The sequence below is a fragment of the Ictalurus furcatus genome, chromosome 12 (assembly GCF_023375685.1).
Source record: "Ictalurus furcatus strain D&B chromosome 12, Billie_1.0, whole genome shotgun sequence".
Classification (NCBI taxonomy): domain Eukaryota; kingdom Metazoa; phylum Chordata; class Actinopteri; order Siluriformes; family Ictaluridae; genus Ictalurus; species Ictalurus furcatus.
The window spans coordinates 2,711,268-2,736,282 of NC_071266.1; the positions used below are offsets into that span (position 1 = coordinate 2,711,268).

The 25,015-nt window shown below is 39.4% G+C and overlaps 1 protein-coding gene across 3 annotated transcripts in view; it reads right to left on the reverse strand.

The window, feature by feature from the left end:
- The window catches only part of fbxl3b (F-box and leucine-rich repeat protein 3b), a 29,909-nt gene extending 15,892 nt beyond the window's left edge, over nt 1–14,017 (reverse strand). The window contains exon 1 of one of the 3 annotated variants that reach the window (XM_053637973.1): nt 13,349–14,017. The gene's annotated coding sequence lies outside the window, so the exon portion shown is untranslated. Of the gene's footprint in view, nt 1–4,022; nt 4,994–13,348 lie in introns of those variants that run through there. The other 2 variants (XM_053637972.1, XM_053637974.1) reach the window with 2 other exon arrangements.
- Between the last annotated feature and the right edge of the window lie 10,998 nt (nt 14,018–25,015).

A 25,015-nucleotide genomic window follows, 5' to 3' on the forward strand; every position in this document is an offset into this window, starting at 1 on the left:
TTATAATATAGTACAAGAACATTTGCTAATATCATTTTATACTACAGTTACTTCTGGTCCACTAATTTGATTAGACAAGCAGCATTTGAAAAAAGTGCTGGCATTTAGCACAACCACACTGGTACATTTCACTCTTTGTATTACTCTGTTTGTCGGTGTTTGCTACATAAAATTATAATTCTGGCAATAGTTTATTACAGTGAAACCATTACTTAACTTACTACAGGCTGTCAAGTCAGTCTGTGCATTGCACAGACTGACTGAACATGCAATGTTCTATCCAGATGTGGTTTCTTTGGAAACGATTTTTTACAGACCAAAAATAAACAAGATATTTGGCCATATTGTGTCTGAAATGTCAGTCATTCTATATTAATTTCTTGTTTATAAAACTGTTGTATAAAAGCATAATTAAGCAACATCATACCCACAATTTTACTGTTGTACTGAAGATCAGTATGGCTGTATAAGGATTTCGAGCAGGTTTTCTTCTTCTTTTTTTTTTATAGATTGTTGCTGCCAAAAATGATTGATTTTGCTGGGGAGTTTTTTTTTGTTTTTTTTTTTTGCGGAAAACTACTTAAATTCTTCTTTTATACTACTACCAGTGAAGACATATGTAATCACCTTTTGTCATTAAAAAGTATACCACAGACAATATTCAGTAAACATTTTTATTACTTTTCTGACCTCAATAAAGTTCTATTGGGCTCTCTAATATATAAAAAGAGAATATTGGAAATAACAGAACATTTCCATTTCAATTCAAATTTAGCACCAAATAAAAATCAGTGAAATTCATTAACATAAAATGTAAAAACCTAGTTTTATTTTTAAAATGCCCATTGTTTATGTAGTACTTTATATGACGCTTTGCAATTTAACAGAACACAAGGTATTAACTTAACAGAATGCAAACAATGCATCATATTAACAGGATTCAACCTATGCATCGACTTAAGCAAACAATGCATCCATTTTACAGAACGCAAACAATGCATCAACACAGAACACATAACTAAAGGTTTTCTGAAAACAAACTTAAATTTCTTATATCCAGATTGCTGTATAAAATGTGCACGTGAAACTATAGCTCAATAAGATCCAAGTCCACTTAATCATCTACCCTCTCTCAAAAGCTCTACTGCGGAGCTGTTTGTTGTGGTACATGTCAACCAAGGCTCTGAGATTCTGGTTAGTAGTTGACCTCCTTTGGCTTGACAACACCAGCTTATAGATGCTGTTGCTTCTTTCAGTATCAGCTGAGATTGAGACAGCATCTTTCTATCGTTTAACCAAGGTACTCTCATGTAGGCCATCCCAGAACACATCCAAATCCACCACTCCAGATGTTGAAGCACTGAGTGCCCCAGACTTGCAAAAAGTATACAACTAGGCTGTGATATTTCTCTATGGCTATGGTATTGATTTATGATGATGAACTGTTAAATTGTGTTTGTGTGTTGTTAAAGGAAGGCTATGATAGATCAACAAGGAAGAATGTTACTTATGTTTTAGCTTGTACAGGAATTTGTATTTGATTTAGGCCTACCGCCATTTGAATCTCTATGAACTCTGTGTAGAGTCCAAAGTGCTCAGAGTGGTACTGTACTGCTGAAAACCATGCTTTCTAGCATGTCCTACCCAGATTTGGAGCCATGGTGGCTTTCTTTCCTGCTGGCTGTCTTTTACATGAGCCAGTCTGGTTAAACATTTGGGATCAACTTAGCATAAAACCATTCAACTGGTGAAATGGTTTGCAAAAGGCATTGCCAATAAGGTTCGTGATGTGAGCCATGCACGTTATCTGCCGGGGGTTCGGGAATAGTGACTGAAGTGCAGCAACAAAAGTCTTTTTCATGTATGCAGCATAATCAGTGTCAAACACAATGACGTGTTGATTAGCAATGCCGTAGTCTTGTAGACAATTAACGACAACCATGGATACAGTGGAATGATTGCACTTCTCAAGGAAAATGTCTGCAAGGTAGGCTAAAATCCTAGTGGCGCCAGGAGAATATTCAGCACGCATCTCCCCTCTATATCTGGGGTTTCATCAAAAATCACAGCAACAGGTTTTCCTGCAAGATGCAGTTTCAGCTCCTCTTTTTCCTTCTCATATAGTGTTCACAAATACCGCTCTTGAAGCTGGTATGGCTCCTCCATTGATTACTTTGTCCTTGAGAAATTTCCTCATTACGGGATTGCCACTCTTACTGAGTGGAATGTTAAGTGCAGTGCAGGTGTCGACCCAGACTTCACAAATCTTTAAAAAATAAATAATTTAAAGTCGCCTCAAAATCATAATACTAAGCCACAGAAGATTTGGGATTCTGTTTTGTGGAGCAATGAAACAAAACTGTAACTTTTCAGCACAATGGATCAGCGGTATATCTGGAGGAAGAAGAATGAAGGAATAACACTCAGTCCACAGTCAAGCATGGTGGTGGCTCGGTGATACTCTGGGGCTGCGATGCATCATCTGGCACTGGAAACCTGCAGCATGTGGAAGGCAAGATGGAGTCATTGAAGTATCAGGAAATCCAATGAGAAAACGTCTTGCCTTCTGTGAGGAAGCTGAAGCTTGGGCGACATCGGATCTTCCAACAGGACAATGATCCCAAGCACACCTCAAATTCCACCAAGGCTTGGTTGCAGAAGAAATCCTGCAAGATTCTACACGGCCATCACAGTCACCTGACTTGAACCCCATAGAAAATCTCTGGTGGGATTTGAAGGCAGCGTTTGCAGCACGCAAACCCAAGAATATTACTGAACTGGAGGCCATTGCTCATGAGGAATGGGCGAAGATTCCTCAGGAACACTACCAGTAGCTTTGCATCTCGTTTGCAGCAGGTCATAACATCAAAAGGGTGCTCTACTAAGTAGTAAAGATGGTTGCAATTAAGGGGTTGAATAACTATTCCAATTGATTTTGTTTGATTTGTTCATTGCAAACAGCTGAAAGTCTGTACATTTTGACAGTAAACCTGATTTGCAATGGGGGTTGAATAAAATTTATTGAAAGTGTACACTACTTGTGATGGTGACATCTTGCTCTCAGATGCACTAAACACTTTTCATGCATGTTTCGAAGCACAAAACAACATGCCAGCAACGAAGACCACCCCAACTCCCACCAACTACTTTGTCTGTCTGCAGAAGACATCAGGAAGACTCTGTTCAGAGTTAACCCAAGGACGCTGCAGGTCCTGCCTGAATGACTACAGGCCGGTTGCGCTCATGCCTATCATTATGAAATGCTCTGAGTGGCTAGTCATAAAACACACAAAGAGCAATCTTCCCACCACACTGGACCACTTCAGTATGCCTATTGTCCCAACTGATCAACAGGAGACACCACATCTGCTACAATCAACCTTTCAATGACAAATCTGGACAAAAATGATAACTATATAAAGATGCTGCTCCTAGACTTCAGTTCAGCATTCAATGCAATCATCCCACAGAAATTGATAAAGCTGAGCCTGCTGGTTCTGACCACCTCTCTCTGCAACTGGATTCTAGATTTTTGACAGGAAGACCCCATTTCGTCAGGATCGGCGACTCCACCTCCAGCAACACCACACTGAACACCAGTGTTCCCCAGGGCTGTGTGCTCAGTCCACTGCATCTCATACTGCTGACTCATGACTGTGCTATAAAAGTACAGTTCAAATCACATTATCAAGTTTGCTGATGACACTACAGTTGTGGGCCTCATCAACACTCCAGTGAACGCTAGCATTTTTGTCTGCCAGATTCTGCTCTCCGGATTCTTTTTGATTTTCTTTGATGTTTATACACGCTATTATTTAGTGGCCTGTTGTAGGAGTGACCTTAGCAAATTAGGTTCCATGCTTCGTATGGAATATTGACTGTTTAGTTTGTTTGAATATTATGCTACACCTCCACTAGATCAACTTGAGCCCTCTGCCGTACACTTATATTGCTTCGTTTTCCTCTCATTTCCGCTCGTTTGACTGGACTATCCCGGCATGAATGAACATTGCTGTACTCACCGATGGTTTTCGCTGAGACAGATGCAGTACGCAGCGCTCTAATTGGGCAGCTTGATTTTTCTGCCATATGGTCGATGTTATGTGCAGTTTTTAAATGGGCAGCTTGACTTCCTGCACATTGTCCATGTCCAGTGGAGCTGGAGTGCACAGATGCTGAATTTCGATTCTGCGTTGTTGGATCATTGATTATGCTGTGCCATTCTGGCCTGCTGGAGTTTAGTCATCGGTCTTTACCAAGCCCAGCAGGGATCTCCATGTTTGTTTGCACTCATATACTGTTATTTTACTTCCGAATGGTTATATACTACTCGTCTCTCAATTTAGAGCGACTGAATTCCTCGTCCTGCGTGTCAGCTGGAGTTTACAACTATTGCGCTGCTCTGCATCACCCTCCGACTGGTGTAAGTGATGTGAAGCGGGTGGTCAAGTTCGATAATCTCAGCTCACAGAAACACATCTTCTATTTCAGCTAAAAGCGCAAATGAACCCACTAGTAAGAAGGCACTTGTAAACGCAAGATAGAAATTGAACAAATCTTTATTTTGAATGACTTTTTTACATCACAATCGTTGGACTATTTATTCACAAAGACCTGGCTGAATCATGGCGAACAAATGGCCCTGTGGGGTCGAACACCACCAGACTGTGACTGTAACATGGACTTCGGGGCGAGAAGGAGGCGTTGCCACTGTTTTTAGAAACTCTTTTAAATGCAGAATGCTACCCACGGACATGTATCCAGCTATGGATGTCTAGGGTCCTGTTTTCTGTGCACTCGTGTACAGACCTGCCAGATTTAATAGCGATTTCATCCAACAGTTTTCAGACTTTCTTTCTGGACTGATGTCTCATGGTGATAGACACTTGATTCTTGGGGATTTTAATATTCATGTTTGCTGTCCATCAAAACCGTTGGTAAATGAATTTCTGTCCCACACTGAATCTTTAAACTTTGTGCAATATGTCACCGGTCCTACTCACAATATGGGCCATACTAGTGGTTTCTTATGGAATCTCTGTATATAATTTAGAGGTCTTAGATGATGGCATTTCTCCTTCTTTGCCTGTACGGTACTGCTGGTCTACTCATTCATCTACTGCCAATCTTTTCTCAGAATTTTATCAATCACATTTCATAAACGATGTTTCAGCTGGAGTAGACACTGACTCAATGGTTGAAGCTTTCGAGAAATCTTGTATTGTCACTCTTGATAAATGTCACTCCGCTTAAACCAAGGAGAATTAAGAGTGTAGAAAAGCGGAGGAAAGTGGAAAAAAATGCAACTTCAGGTAGGGCTGCACAATTAATCAAATATCAAACTCTTCATTAAGCAACTATACATTATTTAAGGCAGTTCTATTCATTAGGAGATTGATATAGGAACCGATGTTAAGTATATTTCATTCATTTGGTTTCTCCCTTTAAACAGGTATAAATTTTCATACTGGAATCATCCCTCATAACCGGTATGACCAAAATTTCCATGAAAATTCAACTGTTACCAGCTGTGCACTTGGGAAGTATGGCAATCACGAAAACTCATCTGGATTGGGATTTTTAAGTGATTCAGCATAATATAATCCTTTTACAAATCAGTTGCCCAAAGTCCACATGGCTGACATTTTCACTGTTCATTCTACTTAGTGATGAGCAGGAGAGAGGAGGAGAAAACAGGTTAACAGGCTAAAAAATCTTTGTTAATTTTTTTCTCTTGTCTAATGTTAGCCAAGTTGCACATATACTGTTTATTTCTTTCACATTAATGAACTCAAAATATTCTACATTTACCATGATAGAATATAAGAGAACATGAGATGGGGAAAGGGGGCACGTCTGCCCAGTATTATTCCCAATTCACATGAATTAAGGTCTGATTAAATCGATAACAGTCACTGGATATTGTGGTAATATTGTGTTACAGTTACAGACTAGCCTCAAACCTATTAATGCATTTAATAATATAAATCAGTGCTTTAATGGCATGATTTCCACAGATACTGATAACCTCTGGGAATTTAAGGATAGGCTGATTTTATTGACATTTGTTGGTTGGGCACAACACAGACTAAATCTAGCACCATACAGGGTTTTCAGCCTCTCTCTCTGTGGTTTTCTCTGTGGTTTAGACCCCATTAGAAAGCTACAACGACTGTATTAAACATAAAAAACCCAGAGGAACCAAAGGTGGTGATTTAAAGTCCATCATGAATATCACTGCTGAATAAATTGTAATATCCCAAGCAAACACAACGTTCCCTTAACGTTAGCATATGGAACCAAATAATAACGTTCTAGGAACGTTATTTTTTGTAACCAAAATACTAACCTTCCCAGAACATTGTAGGGAAGTTTTTTTGTAACAACCTAAAGAGAACTGTTCTGTAGAACCTACAGAACGTTTTCTCATGCTTATTTTTAGGTTTTATTTTTATAACCATAAACAGGGATTTTTGATAGACAGGAAGAGTTAGATATTGCAGCATTTTAAAGGAACACATTACAGCAGAGTGCTACAGGAACGAGTCCAAACGCCCGGAAATGAGTGAGCATTTTAGCCCTTCCGGTTCCATCGTCCCAAAGGCAATGGTTTTTTAAAAATTGTTTTTTGTTTAAATGCCTGAAATAAGGTCTGTGGTAATCACAAGCTCAAGATATTTTTATATTTTATTCTACGACATAAAATACATCAGTAATACCCCACTCATTATTTTTTACGTTTTTACATTTCTTGAAAAAGATGGATTTAGCAAGTGGCTAAAAGGGACTACGGAAGTTGTCGGGGACATTAAATGTCATCATGGTGAACAGCAAAACTCATCTACTACAGCCTCGTTGTGTTTATACTCGCACTCTTGCAAACTATTCCAACTCAAATTTTCCAACTTGTAGATTTATCAATTTACAGTATTTCCAATTGTTCTGTTTTTGTGATGCTAACTTCCAGGTTGGCCTACAAAATATGTCATCCTTCAGCACTTTATGTATATGATTTGCAGTCAAAATGTAGTTCACATTTGCACAGTTCAGGTAAGTAAAATAAAGTGTCTGACAAATAAAACCTATAATGTTTGGTGATGCCACACCAACACAGTCATTAACATTTTTGTGTTAACTACAATGTTTGGCAGAGGTAGAAAACATGAGGAGAAAGGATGAAAAAGACATTCCATGGTTTTTGACCAAAAAGAAGCCCAGCCTACCTGCTGTTGACAATGACAGCAGTCAGTGTAAGAAGGGGGAGAGAATGAGGGAGATCTGTTTTTAGTAAATAATCTCAACCTGTTTTGTATATATTTCAGCGTTTTCCCTACCTTAGAAAGGCTTAGGCGCAGCAATAAAAAATAAAAATAAAAAATAAAAAAGTGTGTTTTTGCAGAGCACCTAAAGAAATAGCTAACATCCATAGATATTCATGTAATGAATTACTTTAAGTTACGTTAGTCAGCAAAGCTAGTTAGTTGATGATACATAAGGATACCTCAACTTAACTAACATTAGTACAACCCCTGGCAAAAATTTTGAAATCACCAGAATTTGAGGATGTTCATCTGGCATATGAGACAACGTTAGTGACACATTCTATATTATGGTCATTGTTAGGACTGCACAATTAATTGAATACTGATCCCGATTACGATTTTGAATGCCCATGATTACATGAATATGATCAACTGCGATATTGACACATTTAAAGTTCGTCCTCCGCTCATAGAAAACTCTGCTGCGGATCAAATCAAGCGCTTACTAAACTTACAGCCAATCACCATAGAGCGGCGCAGGGATGACGTCATTTTGTAACGCCAAAACCCGGAAACGAGTTAGCATTTTAGCCCTTCCGGGTTCCATCGTCCCAAAGTCAATGGGTTTTTTGAATGTGATTCTATGACATAAAATACGCCAGTAAAACCCCACTCATTATATATTTTTTTAAAAAGCTTTTACCTGTATTGAAAAAGGTGGTTGCTATCATGTTGCTAAATGGGACTATACAGGTTGTCGTGGACATTAAACATCATCACGCCGAACAGGAAAAGTCTTTGCACATAAACTGGTTCAGGTATGTGGTGTACAATTCTCAAAAAAAACAGTGGATGATGATTCATCCACAGAGTAAATCTGTATTATGGAAAATGATTTTAAATCAAGTTTGGAAAAGTTTGTCGGAAGCTTGATGATGGTGACGTTGAAGTCGAGTGACCGTGATGTAATTCGTTTATAGCATACGGTTAGCTTTTTATTTCTGTCGATTGTATTTAGGCTTTTATTAACATAAAAATTGTGTTCATTTGTGAAAATGATCTTGATGGACAGAACGTGTTAGTGTTGTAAACTTTTGTTGATCACAGAGATTATTTTTTGCAATAATCCAAAAGTCTATGTGAAAAATCCTGTTGGGTTTTTGTCGAGGGAACCGGTGTGACGATAACTTCCGGGTTCCGGTACAAAATGATGTCGTCCCTGCACCACTCTACTGTGTGATTTGTCTGCGTCTCTCCTCCTGTAAACCAGTCCAATTTGATCCAAAGATTTGTACATTAACAGGAATGTAGCACAACATGGAGGTGAAAGCAGCGGTCTGTTTATTTAAATGTGAACGTGCAATAAAAATATGTCGTCCCTAAAATCAATGAATAATCGTGATCTCAATATTGATCAAAATAATCATGAATATCATTTTAGCCATAATCTAAACGCATCATAGACACATCTTGCGGTATTAAGGTTAACAATTAATTGATTAATTGATCATTCATTTAAATGACGATTGATCATGGGAATTTGGGTAAACTGACATCCCTTGACCTTCCCTTTTTGTTTATACTTGCACCAAATGCTGGCACAGCAGACTAGGAACAACCAATATCTTTTGCCCACTCTGTGTTGGATATCTTTCTTGAAGGAGTTTTTATAATCCTTTCCACTGTTTCAATTGACATCTCTCTTGTTGGGTCCATGTTTCCTTGCAAAAAGTCCATGGTTGAGGTCTGTAAGCACTCTCTTTTAACTGCAGACTAATTTGCATTTTTAGATTTGTGCTGCTATTTGTGTTAGAATACCAGCACAAATCTAAATCTGTTTTTTGCAAATTACAAGGTGATTCCATAATTTTCCCTACTTAATCTGAAAAAAAATGCCATTAATTAAAATAAATTCATTTAACTTGTTTGAGGGATGTTTCACAAAGCCAGAATGTTCAGCTATTAAACAAAAATGGTTTTGGGTCATACCTGTGATTTGCTTATTTGTAAAAAATGAAAAGTAAAAAATCAAGTGCGGTGATTCCATATTAGGGGATGTATCTAATGTGGCTTGGTAGCTAAACAAAGGTAGGCTGTGTTCACATGTAACATCTTTTTCTGATGAAAACTGCTTTTCAATGTGTTTTTTCATATTACAAAAAACTCTGTTCCAAAATGCAGTTGAGAGCTTCCCAAAAGCAGCTCACGGCATTTTTGAAAACACAGTGTACTCCATAGGATTATTATGTAAAACAGGTGCTGACATTGTGTGTGAACACAGCCTCAGGCAGCGTCTTCTCCAAATACTTGCGAGTTGTGTGGCATTTCCTGACACAAATAGTTTTCTCCCCTGTTCCTGCAGTGTAAGTGAGAGAAGCAGTCGCACACAGTGATGTCCTCGTCTATACAGTCACATTGTGTGAATTGTCCTGCCTGCCTACAAAATTTGCATTTCATTTTTGTAAAAAGTTGTAACATATTTTGCTATAACTTGTGAATTATTTATTACTTATGTGTGAATATAATTTGGCTGAAACATAATTTAAAGATGATATATATTTTTAATTGGTCCACATATATTTTCATTAAATCTCAAGCATGTTATATGATGAAAGAAATATATTTTTGACTATAAGTACAATAAGTGTTGTCAGCTTTCTTTCACTATGATAAAGATTGAAAACAATGTGGAAAAAAACCCTTAAATTTACTTCAAATAATTTAATTTAATCTAATGTTGATGTAACTTACATTGCCTTTTTCATTTCTTTGTTAAATTTGCAGATGATGGTGGCAGTGATCCTGATTTTTCAAGTGAAGTTGATCAGAAGTTGAAAATCTGATCACTTTTTTGTGTAATTTTTAATGATAGTGTTATTGCAAATTGTTATCTATTAAAATGTTTGCATTTTTTGTATTAAATGATAATTACTGTTTTTAATGTCCAGAGACGCATGGCTTATTTTATTTTATGTAAATAATTAAACAAGGGATCAACAAAAACATGGATTGTGCGCTGGTAATTTTTATACAGACTGCTGGTTTTATCTATGGTTATTGATGCAAGAATATATGAATATGTAAAATAACTGATGAAAATTGAGGTTAAGGGAACATGAAAAGGGACCGTTAGGGGAACATTCTGCAAACCTAAAATCAACGTTGTATTTCCATAAAGAAAACTTTCCTGGTTAACCAAAAACAAACCTTAAAAATATATGTTCTGGGAACCAAAAACTGTTAGCTGGGGGGGGTGTAATACACTTCTAAACAGGCTGTAAACACACACTTTTTCCTAAATAGTTTGTCACCGATGTCGTCAAATGGTTTTGTATTTTTATCTATATGATGGTAAATGCAGAACAGCTATAAGAAAATTACAGATTCACTTGCAGTAAATTTAATGCTGCAAACAACTTGAGAAGCAGCTTGTAATAGTTAGTCATTTCACAGACGACCACGCCCCCTATATTATAGTCACTTCGCAGACGACCACGCCCCCTATATTATAGCCATTTCACAGACGACCACGCCCCCATATTATAGCCATTTCACAGACGACCACGCCCCCTATATTATAGCCATTTCACAGACGACCACGCCCCCTATATTATAGCCATTTCACAGACGACCACGCCCCCTATATTATAGTCATTTCACAGACGACCAAGCCCCCTATATTATAGCCACTTCACAGATGACCCCGCCCCCTATATAATAGTCCTTTCACAGACGACCACGCCCCCTATATTATAGTCATTTCACAGACGACCAAGCCCCCTATATTATAGCCACTTCACAGATGACCCCGCCCCCTATATAATAGTCCTTTCACAGATGACCACGCCCCCTATATTATAGTCATTTCACAGATGACCACACCCCCTATATTATAGCAATTTTGTGAACGACCACGCCCCCTATATTATAGCCATTTTACAGACGACCACATCCCCCATATTATAGCCATTTCACAGACGACCACGCCCCCATATTATAGCCATTTCACAGATGACCACGCCCCCTATATTATAGCCATTTCGCATACGACCACGCCCCCTACATTATAGCCATTTCACAGACGACCACGCCCCCTATATTATAGCCATTTCGCAGACGACCACGCCCCCTATATTATAGCCATTTCGCAGACGACCCCGCCCCCTATATTATAACCATTTCGCAGACGACCACGCCCCCTATATTATAGCCATTTCGCATACGACCACGCCCCCTATATTATAGCCATTTCACAGACGACCACGCCCCCTATATTATAGCCATTTCGCAGACGACCACGCCCCCTATATTATAGCCATTTCACAGACGACAACGCCCCCATATTATAGCCATTTCACAGATGACCACGCCCCCTATATTATAGCCATTTCACAGACGACAACGCCCCCATATTATAGCCATTTCACAGATGACCACGCCCCCTATATTATAGCCATTTCGCATACGACCACGCCCCCTATATTATAGCCATTTCACAGACGACCACGCCCCCTATATTATAGCCATTTCGCAGACGACCCCGCCCCCTATATTATAGCCATTTCGCAGACGACCCCGCCCCCTATATTATAACCATTTCACAGACGACCACGCCCCCTATATTATAGCCATTTCGCAGACGACCACGCCCCCTATATTATAGCCATTTTGCAGATGACCACGCCCCCTATATTATAGCCATTTCGCAGACGACCACGCCCCCATATTATAGCCATTTCGCAGACGACCACGCCCCCATATTATAGCCATTTCACAGACGACCACGCCCCCATATTATAGCCATTTCACAGACGACCACGCCCCCTATATTATAGTCATTTCACAGACGACCAAGCCCCCTATATTATAGCCACTTCACAGACGACCCCGCCCCCTATATAATAGTCCTTTCACAGACGACCACGCCCCCTATATTATAGTCATTTCACAGATGACCACACCCCCTATATTATAGCCATTTCACAGATGACCACGCCCCCTATATTATAGCCATTTTGCAGACGACCACACCCCCTATATTATAGCAATTTTGTGAACGACCACGCCCCCATATTATAGCCATTTCACAGACGACCACACCCCCTATATTATAGCCATTTCACAGACGACCACATCCCCTATATTATAGCCATTTCACAGACGACCACGCCCCCATATTATAGCCATTTCACAGATGACCACGCCCCCTATATTATAACCATTTCGCGAACGACCACGCCCCCTATATTATAGCCATTTCACAGATGACCACGCCCCCCACATTATAGACATTTCGCAGACAACCACGCCCCTTACATTATAGCCATTTCGCAGACGGCCACACCCCCTATATTATAGCCATTTCACAGACGACCACGCCCCCATATTATAGCCATTTCACAGACGACCACGCCCCCTATATTATAGCCATTTCACAGATGACCACGCCCCCTATATTATAGCCATTTCGCATACGACCACACCCCCTATATTATAGCCATTTCACAGACGACCACATCCCCTATATTATAGCCATTTCACATACGACCACGCCCCCATATTATAGCCATTTCACAGATGACCACGCCCCCTATATTAGAACCATTTCGCGAACGACCACGCCCCCTATATTATAGCCATTTCACAGATGACCACGCCCCCTACATTATAGACATTTCGCAGACGACCACGCCCCTTACATTATAGCCATTTCGCAGACGGCCACGCCCCCTATATTATAGTCATTTTAATAAGGCTACCTTCCACCGTGGCATATAAAGACTGTTAATTAAAAATAAGCATTTTTGCTCAACAAGGAAAAGCCAAACAACTTCAGTTTGTTTCACTAAACCAACCACTTCATGCGTTAGTCTGTTTTAAATTCAGTAACAGACGTACATCCGCGTTATTTTCCCCACCGGTTTATGTGCATTTATGAATTACTAGTCAATCCCAGTGCAGAAGGCGTTTTGTCGGAATTCGGGTGGAGATAAAGAACACCATCTTCCAACTTCCCAATATATACAGCAATTACTGCACAACGCAAATCAGTCCGTGAATCAAAGTAATGACTTCAATAATTATACCTAAATTCATAATAATGTTTAGAGCAGACGGTGGTAGCGCTCTCCTCCCACCTGGTTTATGGTTAAGTCGCAAGGAGAGAGGCGATCAGTGATGACATCAGCCCGGGACTGCACTTGAATACTTCATCCGAGCGGGCCAACTGACCACCACCATTTGCTCTCAGTCGGAGGGTTCGGAGCAGTGAGATCGACGAATTAAACACGCCGTTTTGGTGTAGACTGAGCCTTTATTTTTCTCTCTACGATCTTGTGACCTATTTACTTTGCTGATCCGGTCGCAGAGCTCCCAAATCGCTGAAAATGGCGATGTGTTGTGCTTTTTCGAAAGCAATGCACTATGGGTAAATACTTCAGTGTTACACTAGGGGCAGACTCTCAGTTTACAACGCTTTCTTCCTGAGCGTTCACCAGATGTGACGGAGAGGGTAAGATTTAACTGCACTGAGTGACAGCAAAGTTCTGAGCTCTAGTGGATAAATCACAAATTACTTTACAGTTAGTCTTTCCCACGCTAAAGTGTCTTGTCAGACTTCGTTCATCTTTACTACAAGCATGCCAGCTAAATAAAAGAAAGCCAAAGATTCACTGCCCTTAAAAAATCCTACAGGAATCCTGCCGGAATATTGTGCAGATATCCTACAGGGTTTTCAGCTCATTTTCCTGTAGAAATACCTGCAGGTATTCTATGAAGAAGAAAAAAATGCAGGAATTATATCCTCCAGGAATTATGTCCATCCATCTTCTACCAATTATCCTTCCTTCAGGGTCACGGGAGAACCTGGAGCCTATCCCAGGGAGCATTGGGCACGAGGCGGGGTACACCCTGGACAGGGTACCAATCCATTACAGGGCACACAATCACATTCATACACTACAGACACTTTGGACGTACCAATTAGCCCACCATGCATGTTTTTGGACTGGGGGAGGAAACCCCTGCAGCACGGGGAGAACATGCAAACTCCGCACACACAGGGCCACAAAGGGAATCGAACCCCCGACCCTGGAGGTGTGAGGCAAACGTGCTAACCACTAAGCCACCATGCACCCGGAATCATGTCCCTCAGGTTTATTTAAAACACAAACTTCCTGCAAGACTATTGTGTAGGATAGATCTGAAATTCTGCAGGATATGGCGAGTGTTTATATCCTGCAGGACACATACAGGAGAAATAACTTCACAACAAAATCAAAGTGTTTTCATAAATGATTTTTTTTTATTATGTCGCATAATGACTGATGCAATCTGTAAAGTTTCCAAGCCGTAGTGCAATACACACCTAAAAAAAATAGAATTAAAAAAAGGTATGAAATTTTTTGTCAATAATAATATCACCCAGGGCGCACGGTGGCTTAGTGGTTAGCACGTTTGCCTCACACCTCCAGGGTCTGGGGTTCGATTCCTGCCGCTGCCGTGTGTGTGCGGAGTTCGCATGTTCTCCCCGTGCTGTGGGGGTTTCCTCCAGGTACTCTCCAAAGACATGCATGGTAGGCTGATTGGCGTGTCTAAAGTGTCCGTAGTGTATGAATGAGTGTGCATGTGATTGTGCCCTGCAATGGACTGGCAACCTGTCCAGGCTGTACCCCGCCTTGTGCCCCATGCTCCCTGGGATAGGCTCCAGGTTCCCCGTGACCCTGAAGAAGGAGTAAGCGGTAGAAGATGGCTGGATGGATGGATAATATTACCCATACAAAAAAAAACTACGTGAATCCTGCAGATATCCTACAGGGTTTTCAGCTAATTGTCCTGTACAAATACCTGCAGGAATTCTATGAAGGGAAAAAAATATATGCAGGAATTATTTCCTGCAGGTTTATTTAAAACACACTTCCTGGAATTCTACAGGATATGGTGAGTGTATCCTGTAGGACACATACAGGGGAAATAACTTCACAACAAAAGCAAAGTATTTTCATAAATGATTTTTTTTAATTAAGTTGCATAATTAATGATGTAATCTGTAAAGTTTCTAAGCCACAGTGCAATACACAGCTAAAAAAAAAAACAGAATTAAAAAAAGGTAAGAAATTGTTTTGTAAATTATAATATTACCCTTACAAAAATACCCCTACAGGAATCCTGCAGGAATATTATGCAGATATCCTACAGGATTTTCAGCTCATTTTCTTGTAGAAATACCAGCAGGAGTTCTATGGTCATCATCCACAGAATGATCATGGTCATCATCAATGGACATACGCCAAAGTGCCAAGAGTGGTCGATAGTCTGTGATGATAGTAAATGAAGCAAATCCAATATAATGTCTGAATCTGTCTTACTGCCCACACAGTGGTCCACAGCGCACGATCACAGGTTCACCAATGTCTCTGTGTGAGGTTCAATACCCGGCTAGCATATGCTACCACATGCTCAAGTCCATCTTTGTCCTGGGCAAGCACAGCACCAACAGTCCATTTAGAGGCATCACTGTAGATTTTAAAAGGCACATTGAAGTCAAGCAATATCATGATAGGAGCAGATGATAACACTACTTTCAAATGGTTGGATGACGCGTCACATTCGGCAGTTCTTTCCAACAAGCTGGTTAAGTGAGCAGAAAAGTCCTTGACAAATCGTTGATAATAAGAACATTGTCCCACAAATTCCCTGACCTCAGAAGGAGCCATTTCCTAACTTTTCCTAACATTTCCTACTCCCCTCCACTAGGAAACATGAAACGCACGCCATGTTTCCTTGGTTACTACTTAGATCTGTGGGGGCTGGGGCTGCGACTTGCAGGGGATGAGTCTTTATGATCACCAAATTCCATAAATTGCTTATGCTCATCTCTGTGCTGAAACGTTTTTCTCTCTGGTGAACGGCCTCTCTGTGCTCCATCAAAGATCAGTGACCGCCATCCGTGGCCCCCACACAGCATTGGCACATGTCACCTGACTCATTAGTGTGAGCACCATTAACAGTCATGTAATCCATTTTCATTGCCTCTCTAGCATTATCACACGGATCTGCAATTATTACAGCCTCCTCCAAATCTGTCGCCCCTTGTTCATGGCATTTTGCTCTGAGTACAGGATCCAGACCAGCCAGGAAACAACAAAATTTTTCTGCTCTTTGAGCATTATCACCATACTCAGGAAAAGCCTCATCCACCAGCTGGCTGATCTCTGCAGCATACACCTCCAAACATTCTCGCAGAGCACGAGGGCGAGCTGACAGTCTGGAACTCAAGCGATCCATAAAGTATCTCTGCCCAAAAGCCTTTTCTTTCACAGCTTCACAGTCAGCCAGAAAAGTCACAGGAAGGCTGTCTCACAGCAGAGATGATTGTGTTGTTTAACCGTGTTGGTTAAATCCTTGCCAGTTCATAATTATAAGCAGCAGCGCCATCTCCCTCTGTGAGTACCCTGACCGAGACCTTGAACTGATGCACCCAGCATAAAAAGCTCTGCTTCTCATCACCGGAGAATAGCAGCAGTAGCTCAATCCTCACATGTTTGTTGCTTTTGACATGGTCCCATCTCGAATACAAGTCATCGTCATCTTTCCTCCATATCATGGCCATGTTGTGCTGAACTCGCAGGTGCTAACTACCTACTAACTTTTGATGCTAGGCTAACTAGTTAGACACCGACTGTAGCACTTTACAATGGCAATAAAAAATTAACCAAAACAAAGCCACAATGGTGGGCATAGCAGGGTTGCAAGGAGAAAGAGACTGCTCTTCAAAACGAACATTGCAGCCCTTCTGCAGCTAACATTCATATGGACAAGCCAGAAGGCTAAGGAAAATATTTTGTGGATGGATGAGAACAAAATTAAAATTGTTGTTTTAAATGAGAAGCATTACATTTGGAGAAAGGAAAATACCAGAAACTGAATACCAGCATAAGAACCTTATCCCATCTGTGAAACATGGTGGTGGAAGTATCATGGTTTGGGTCTGTTTTGCTCCATCTGGGGCAGGACGGCTTGCCATCATTGATGGAACAATGAATTCTGAATTATACTAGTGAATTCTACAGGAAAATGTTAGGACATCTGTCCATGAATTGAATCTCAAGAGAAAGTGGGTCATGCAGCAAGACAACAACCCTAAGCACACAAGTCATTCTACCAAAGAATGGTTAAAGAGGAATAAAGTTAATATTTTGGAATGGCCAAGGCAAAATCCTGATCTTAATCCAATAGAAATGTTGTGGAAGGACCTGAAGCAGTTCATGTGAGGAAACCCACCAACTTCCCAGACTTGAAGTTGTTCTGTACTGAGGAACGGGATAAAATGCCTCCAAGATAATCTGCAGGACTGATCAACAGTTACCAGGATAATTTATTTGCAGTTATTGCTGCACAAGGGTTCACACCAGATAGTGAAAGCAAAGGTTCACATGCTTTCGCCACTCAAAAAATACTGTATGTAATATTGGATAATTTTCCTCAATAATTAAATGACAGAGTATATTATTTTTGTTTCATTTGTGTGATTGGGTTCTCTTTATCTACTTTTAGGAATTTTGTGAAAATCTTAGGTCATATTTATGCAGAAATATAGAAAATTCTAAATTGTTCTGTACAGCCCATAGAAATTGTTGGCTTTTTTGACATGTTTGGACAAGCAAACATTTCATCCTCTTCTAATTTTGTAGTAATTTTCACAATTTAAACTAGCAAAAAAAAAACAACAACAACAAAAAAAACCCCTCCAGATCAGTCACACCCTTACATTTATCACACCTTCAAATCCATAAAATTAGAATCAGGTGTTCAAGATTGGGTGCCAGTGATCAGAACCTGCTTAGGGAGTGCAGGTGGAACCGGTCTTATTTATACCCCTCTCATCTCTAGAGTCTGGTGTTCCCTTTGCTATCGAGGTGTGTGGTGCCATCATGCCAAGATCTAAAGAGTTCTATAAGGCCTTCAGAAAAAAAGGTTGTGGATGCCTATGAGTCTGGGAAGGGATTTAAAAAGATCTCCAAATTATCTGAAATACATCATTCCACTCTAAGGAAAATAATCTACAAATGACACAGATTTCAAATGACTGCCAATTTGTCCAGGACTGGCCGTCCCAGCAAATTCAGCCCAAGAGCAGACTGAAGTGAAAAGAAGTCTCTAAGAACCCTACAATTTCATCTCAGAATCTGGTATTACGTCTTGCAGCTGTTGGTGTCAACGTACATGCTTCTGCAAACAGAAAGAGATTGCACAAATTTCAACTGCATGGGAGACACGCCAAGAAAAAGCTTTTGCAAGACTACAGTTTGCCAATGAGCACATAGACAAAGACCAGGCCTTTTGAAATAATGTGCTCTGGACAGACGAAAGATAAAGTTGTTTGTCCACAGTAACAGCAGACTTTTTTGGTGCAGACCAAAGACAGTTTTTCACAGTGCTGGAAATGTTATGGTTTGGGGTTGCTTCGCTGCCTCAGGGACTGGACAACTTGCATGCTATGAATTTCAACTATGAATTCTGCATAATATCAAAGAGTGCTTTAAGATAATGAGAGGCCATTTGTCCGAAAGTTGAAGTTGAACCGAAAGTGGACCTTTCAACAGGATAATGATCCTAAGCACACTAGAAAATCCACCAAGGAATGGCTCAAAATGAAGAAATGGATGGTTATGGAATGGCCTAGTCAAAGCTCGGATTTCAATCCCATTTAAATGTTTAGGGGATTTTAAACAGGCAGTACATGCTAGAAAACCCTCAAACATCTTGCAACTGAAGGAATATTGCATGGAAGAGTGGTAAAAAATTCCAGGAAGACTGGTGGACAATTATGCAAAACGCCTACAAGAAGTTAATTCTGCTAAAGGGGGCAATACTAGCTTCTGAGGCCAAGGGGGTCTTTTATTCCACAAAAGAATATCACATCTATTGATATTTCTGTTGAATAAATGATTGAAAAACTATTTTTCCTTGTGGTTTTTGTTCAAGTATATCAACTTCATTAATAAGCACTGTTTCAAAGATGATCAAATGTTTGCTTGTCCAAATATATACTTATTTTTTTCATAATAAGTTTGCAATATGAATAGAAGTGTGATGCCGTGGACAACTTCTTGTTTACATTTTACTGTCATTGTTGCAGACCTCTGACTTTATGCAACATTCACATATAGACTATAAATTAAAAAAAAGTTTCAGTACCTCTGGCCCTAGACCATCTATTCTTAAAACAACATTTTAACAGTCCTGTGCTGTTGACACAAGGGGATGCCTACAGTAAACCCTCATGGTAGCTCCAAAGGGCAAAACTTCTGTGGGCCCATGGGCTAACCCACAGGAGGGCCCAGGTAGGATTAGTGTGGGTTTGCCCTGCCCACACTGGCCCTCAGTGAACCCACACCTACCCACAGTAGGCATGCATGGGCATATTTGCTGAGATATTTTGCATCTCCCAGATAAACCTTTTGTCATTCCACCCCCAAAAAATCTTTGTTGAATGAGTTTTGAATAATAACACTAATTATATTAAACTTTCACTAATAATATTGCTTGATGCATATTTTAGGGACAATTTATACAGAAATTATTAACTAAATGACTCCCACCCCACCCATTGTCTTTGGCTCCTGACACAGTCAACTTGAATTAACAGGAAATAATTAAGTCTAATTTTCAGTTTCTTGTGCTTACTCTATAACAGGGGTGTCAAACTTATTTTCACCGAGGGCCACATCAGCATAATGGTTGCCCTCGATGGGTCACATTAAAAGTATGAATGTAACAAAATGCAATGTAATTTAAAATAAATTAAATTACACCTTATTATATTGTTAAATAACTGTTACTGTATTTATTATGTATTCAACTTACAAATATTACATATTCATTTGCACAGATGTAAAAATAAATGTTCAGTTTGAAACCCACATTACTTGAATCAGTGTTCAAACTATTTAAGCAAATAAAGAAAAATATTATAAACAAGTTATGATATTAACCCTTAACTTCATTCAGAACTCGTTTCAACACAGTCGGGGGGGGGGGGGGCGAGGGGGGACTATGGCACAACCAACATGTATTACAGATTACAGAAGTAGCATTTTACAAAAAGAACAACAACAATGAGGTGATGCTGCCTGTCCTTGAACACATCAAGTAGATCCGTCCTCACCCTGAGACACCATCTCACACACATCCTCATTCATAGATCATGTTCTGGAAATAACAAACACAAAACAAAATGCTCCTACTCAGCCATCTTACTTCTGTATGGTATGGCATATCTCCATACTCTGAGCCCCGCTCCTGCAGGAACAGCTGGAACTGGCAGTGATTCAGGCCACGCGCCCGAATAAAGTTCACTGTTTTCATGACCGTGGTTATAATATCATCCAGCTCCAGAACCTTTCCACACAGAGCTTCTTGATGGATGATGCAGTGATACGTTATCAGGGGCGTGTGACAGTTACTTTTTTGCAATTTCTCCTTCATTAGTCCAACCAAGCCTGTTTTTCCTCCACACACCGCAGGTGCACCATCTGTAGTTAGTCCCACCAACTTTTCCCACGGCAGTTTATTTTTACTTACGGACTTCTCCACTGCATCAAAAATGTCCCGGCCCGTTGTGGTCCCATGCAGGGCAGCTACATCCAAGAGCTCCTCAGTGACACAGAGGTCCGGCTTCACGCCTCTAATAAAAATGGATAGATGAGCTGTATCCATGTTGTCTGTGCTTTCATCCACAGCTGATAAAAAAGCTAGACAGCTGCGTGTCTCTTCAGCCAGCTGTGTTACTAAATTTCCTTTGTGGAGATTTCTCAATTTCAAATCGCCTTGACGTGACTTTGCTGCAGATGTAGCTCATGTGGCCTTCAGTATGATTTTTCTCTCCTTCGATTCTGAGAAATAAAGTTTTATTCGTATGTTTTGGATAGCGGAAAGGCCTACATTACCCATAGTCCTCGACCACCGATGACACCGATGATTCTCCAATCAGACTGATGCTCACAGCGTCATGTATCGCCGTGATCGGGTTATTATTGGAGTGAATGGATGGCTGGAGCGTCTGCTCTGAGCGTCACTTACCGCCGCGGACGGGTTTACATTGGAGTCAATTGAGAATCCAGGGCGTTTCATACAGACGTGGAAGAGTCCCTTTTGCGTCAGTATCAGACACCTAGGGGCGTGACAAATTGTCAGTATTTTACGAGTTGGGAATGAGAACAGCAAAAACATATGTTAAGACAATCATGCACCTATCACGTTCTCGCGGGCCAGATAAAATGACGTGGCGTGCCACATTTGGCCTTGAGTTTGACACATGTGCTCTATAAACAGTTATAAAATCAATTGGATAGAATATTTTCTGTATTATATTTAACCCTTGTGCATCCTTATGGACATTTTTGTCTTTTTCAATAATTTTTTTTTTAAAATCATTTTGTCTGTCTTAATGCAGACATAAAACAGCATCAATTTCACAAAAGGTGTGTATTTTTATTGGAATTTTAATATTTCACCCTCATTTGCTTTCATAAATCTATTTTAAACTAGGTACACAAAATAATTACAGTCAGGCCCTTAAGGAAAAAATGCCCCCATTGAAACCCATTCAAACTGCAATATTTAATCCCTGTGATGTTTAAGCATAAAATCATGCATTCTGTGTTAATAGGCTCTTATTTTGTTGACAAGGTTTCAAAACATTGATTTAAAAAAATTTTTTAGTAATTTCTCAGGTTTAGCCTCTGGGGAAATACAGGTGCATCTCTAAAAATGATATATCGTGGAATATCGTGGAAAAGTTCTTTTTTCCGTAATTTAATTTAAAAAGTGGAACTTTCATATACTCTGGATTCATTACACATAAAGTGAAATATTTAATATTTGTTTTAATCTTGATGATTAAGGCTTATAGCTCGTGGAAATCAAAAATATTAGAATTAAAAAATTATAATTGAAGAAATATTAATATATAATATTTCTATTACAGTTTTTTGACATGGACATTTTTGTCCTTTATGGACCTGAATGATAGTTGTTGTTTTTTTTAATCTGACACTGCATAAAAATATGAATGCATCAAAATCAATGTTGTTGTTAATCATTGACATATCAAATTCTGATTAGCATTTACTATATGGAAAATAATTACTATTTTTATTTTTAAAAATCTGTGGCATGTAGCCTAAACAAACCAGCATTTAAAGGGTTACAATTCTAAAAATGAAGGAATGTTTGGTAATTATGATTAGAACTGATGCTGGTTAAAAAAAAAAATCGACGTCAGTGAAAGTGGAAATAATATTAATATATAATATTTTTATGACAGTTTTTGAACATGGTCATTTTTGTCCTCTGTGGACCTACGTGTAACTTTTTTAAATTGACGCATAAGGGTTCATTTCAGTAATAAAAAATATATATTTTGTGGTCAACTCTGTTACCTCTGTTAGAAAACAACATAAGAAAAAATCTCCAAAGCGACATCACTTCCTCTGGTGGGAAACTGTGGAAAGCAGTGAGGTATATCATGCTTCTGCTCTCATTATTTTGTACAAAATATTGAGGATACACCAACAGTAGATTCATTATTTATTAAGTCTGATAAATTGTGATATTGCAATTAATCATTTAAATTTTAAAAATCAATAATATGATGAAAATCCATAAAATTCTGTTTTTAACCATGCCATGGGGTATCTGGTTTCAGGTTAGCACACAGAGTTAAAGCAGACAATGTTAGAAAATGTCAACTCTGTTAATGGTTTAAACAGTTTAATGATAACAGATTTGACAATGAGTAACAGAGTCAAATGTTCCCAATCACATTTAAGCATTTTGCCTTTATTATGGTGTCACGATATGGAGGCGCAGACAGAAGCAAATGCAGGTATGGCAGTTTCATAAAACAACAACAAGTCCAAAGGATAAGGCAGAAGTCCATAATCATGAACAGGCAGAGGTCAGGCGATCAGGCAAACATTACAAACAGGACAGGGCAAAGGGACGAGATAGTAAACGTAAGCAAAGTCGACAGACACGGTATGAAGGTTTGGTATAAACAGAGACAAAAGACAACTGAGCGTATACTTTGCAACTTGACTGAATGAGAGTCTCTTAAAAGGAGTAGTGTGAGTGTGTGTGTGTGTGTGTGTGTGTGTGTGTGTGTGTGTGTGTTTACTTACATTGACTTTAAATTTGTTGTACAGTCCTCTCTCAAGCTATTGGAACAGCAAGGCCAATTTTGTTGCTGTAGACTTAAGATATTTTGGTTTGAGATCAAAAGATGACTATGAGAAGAGAGTTTAGAATTTCAGCTTTTATTTCCTGGTATTATATGTAGATGTGTTAAGCAACATAGAATATAGCACATTATGTATAAGATCACCCAATTTGTAGGCAAGCAAAAATATTGGAACATGTGACTGACAGGTGTTTCTTGTTACCCAGGTGTGTCCTGTTAGGACTGATTGTTTAAACAATAAATAGCTCTGAACATCTACTCTTGGTTTTAGCTGTGAAGACTGCATTTGTTGTTAAAAAGGATAAACCAACATGCAGATCAGAGAGCTGTCTATGGGAGAAAAGCAAGCCATTTTGAAGCTGAGAAAAAGAGAGAAAATCAATCAGGCATTACCCAAACATTTGGAATAACCAATGCAACAATTTGGAATGTCCTGAAAAAGAAAGAAACCACTGGTGTACTGAGCATCAGACACTGAATGGCTCGGCCAAGGAAAACAACAACAGCTGATGACAGAAACATTGTGAGAGCTGTGAAGAAAAACCCAAAAACAACAATCAACAGTAGATTGTTATAACATACACTTTCTGTCAAAAGGTCAAATTGATTTATGACCCCCCATGTCACCCTGACTGACACGTCTGTGTGCCATGTAATTTATGACCCGCGGTAACCCTGTTTGATGTGCATGTGTGACCTTCCTGTCTCCTGTCTGTCGGGGGAATGCTTTCCTGGCTGTGTTGCCCAGGTGTCAGATGTCACTGAATGTTTACGGTGTGTTTATGTTAATGATTTTAAGGGTGAATTTTGCTTTTCACTGTTTATCCACACAATGCTTACATGCGATGTTTAAATGGAGTCAATCACACCGGTCAGTATCAAACCATACAAATATGTTACGTGTATTTGTGGTATAAGCAAATCTTCGTTTCTCAAATTACTTTTCCAGCAAGTTTTGCTATTTTGAAATGTAAGCATGGTTCAAGAGAAGAAGGTTGTTGTAAGGTTGTTGCTGTCTCAAATGAGTGGACAGATATGATGCGTATGTTAATTAATGCAGTCAGTCCATCTTGTGCAACTAGAAAATACTAGACCTGATGACTGAATGTGACAGTTGTATTAGAATTGGGGACATAATGTGTATGTGAACATGTGTGATTGATTTATGTGTAATCACACTGTTAAGAAATTAACAGACTGTTGTATGTGAAAATATTGAAACACTAGTTGATAATATTCTTGAGAAAAAACACTGTGATGTGTATAAAATTTCTACAGTCCCGTGATGTTATATGATGCCGTTGTTCTCTTTTACTGAAATAGAAAACCAAAACACTTAAACCATTGGTGTTATTCTTTGTGGAGACTGAGGTGCCAATATGTCCAAAGAAATGGAAAATATTTATTACACACTTTCAAACCAGAGTTCTTTAGGAGGTAAAAATGTTTAAAAGATGTGTTTTAAAAGAAACAGGTGTTTTGTTTAAATGATAAACAAGTTACAGGCTGT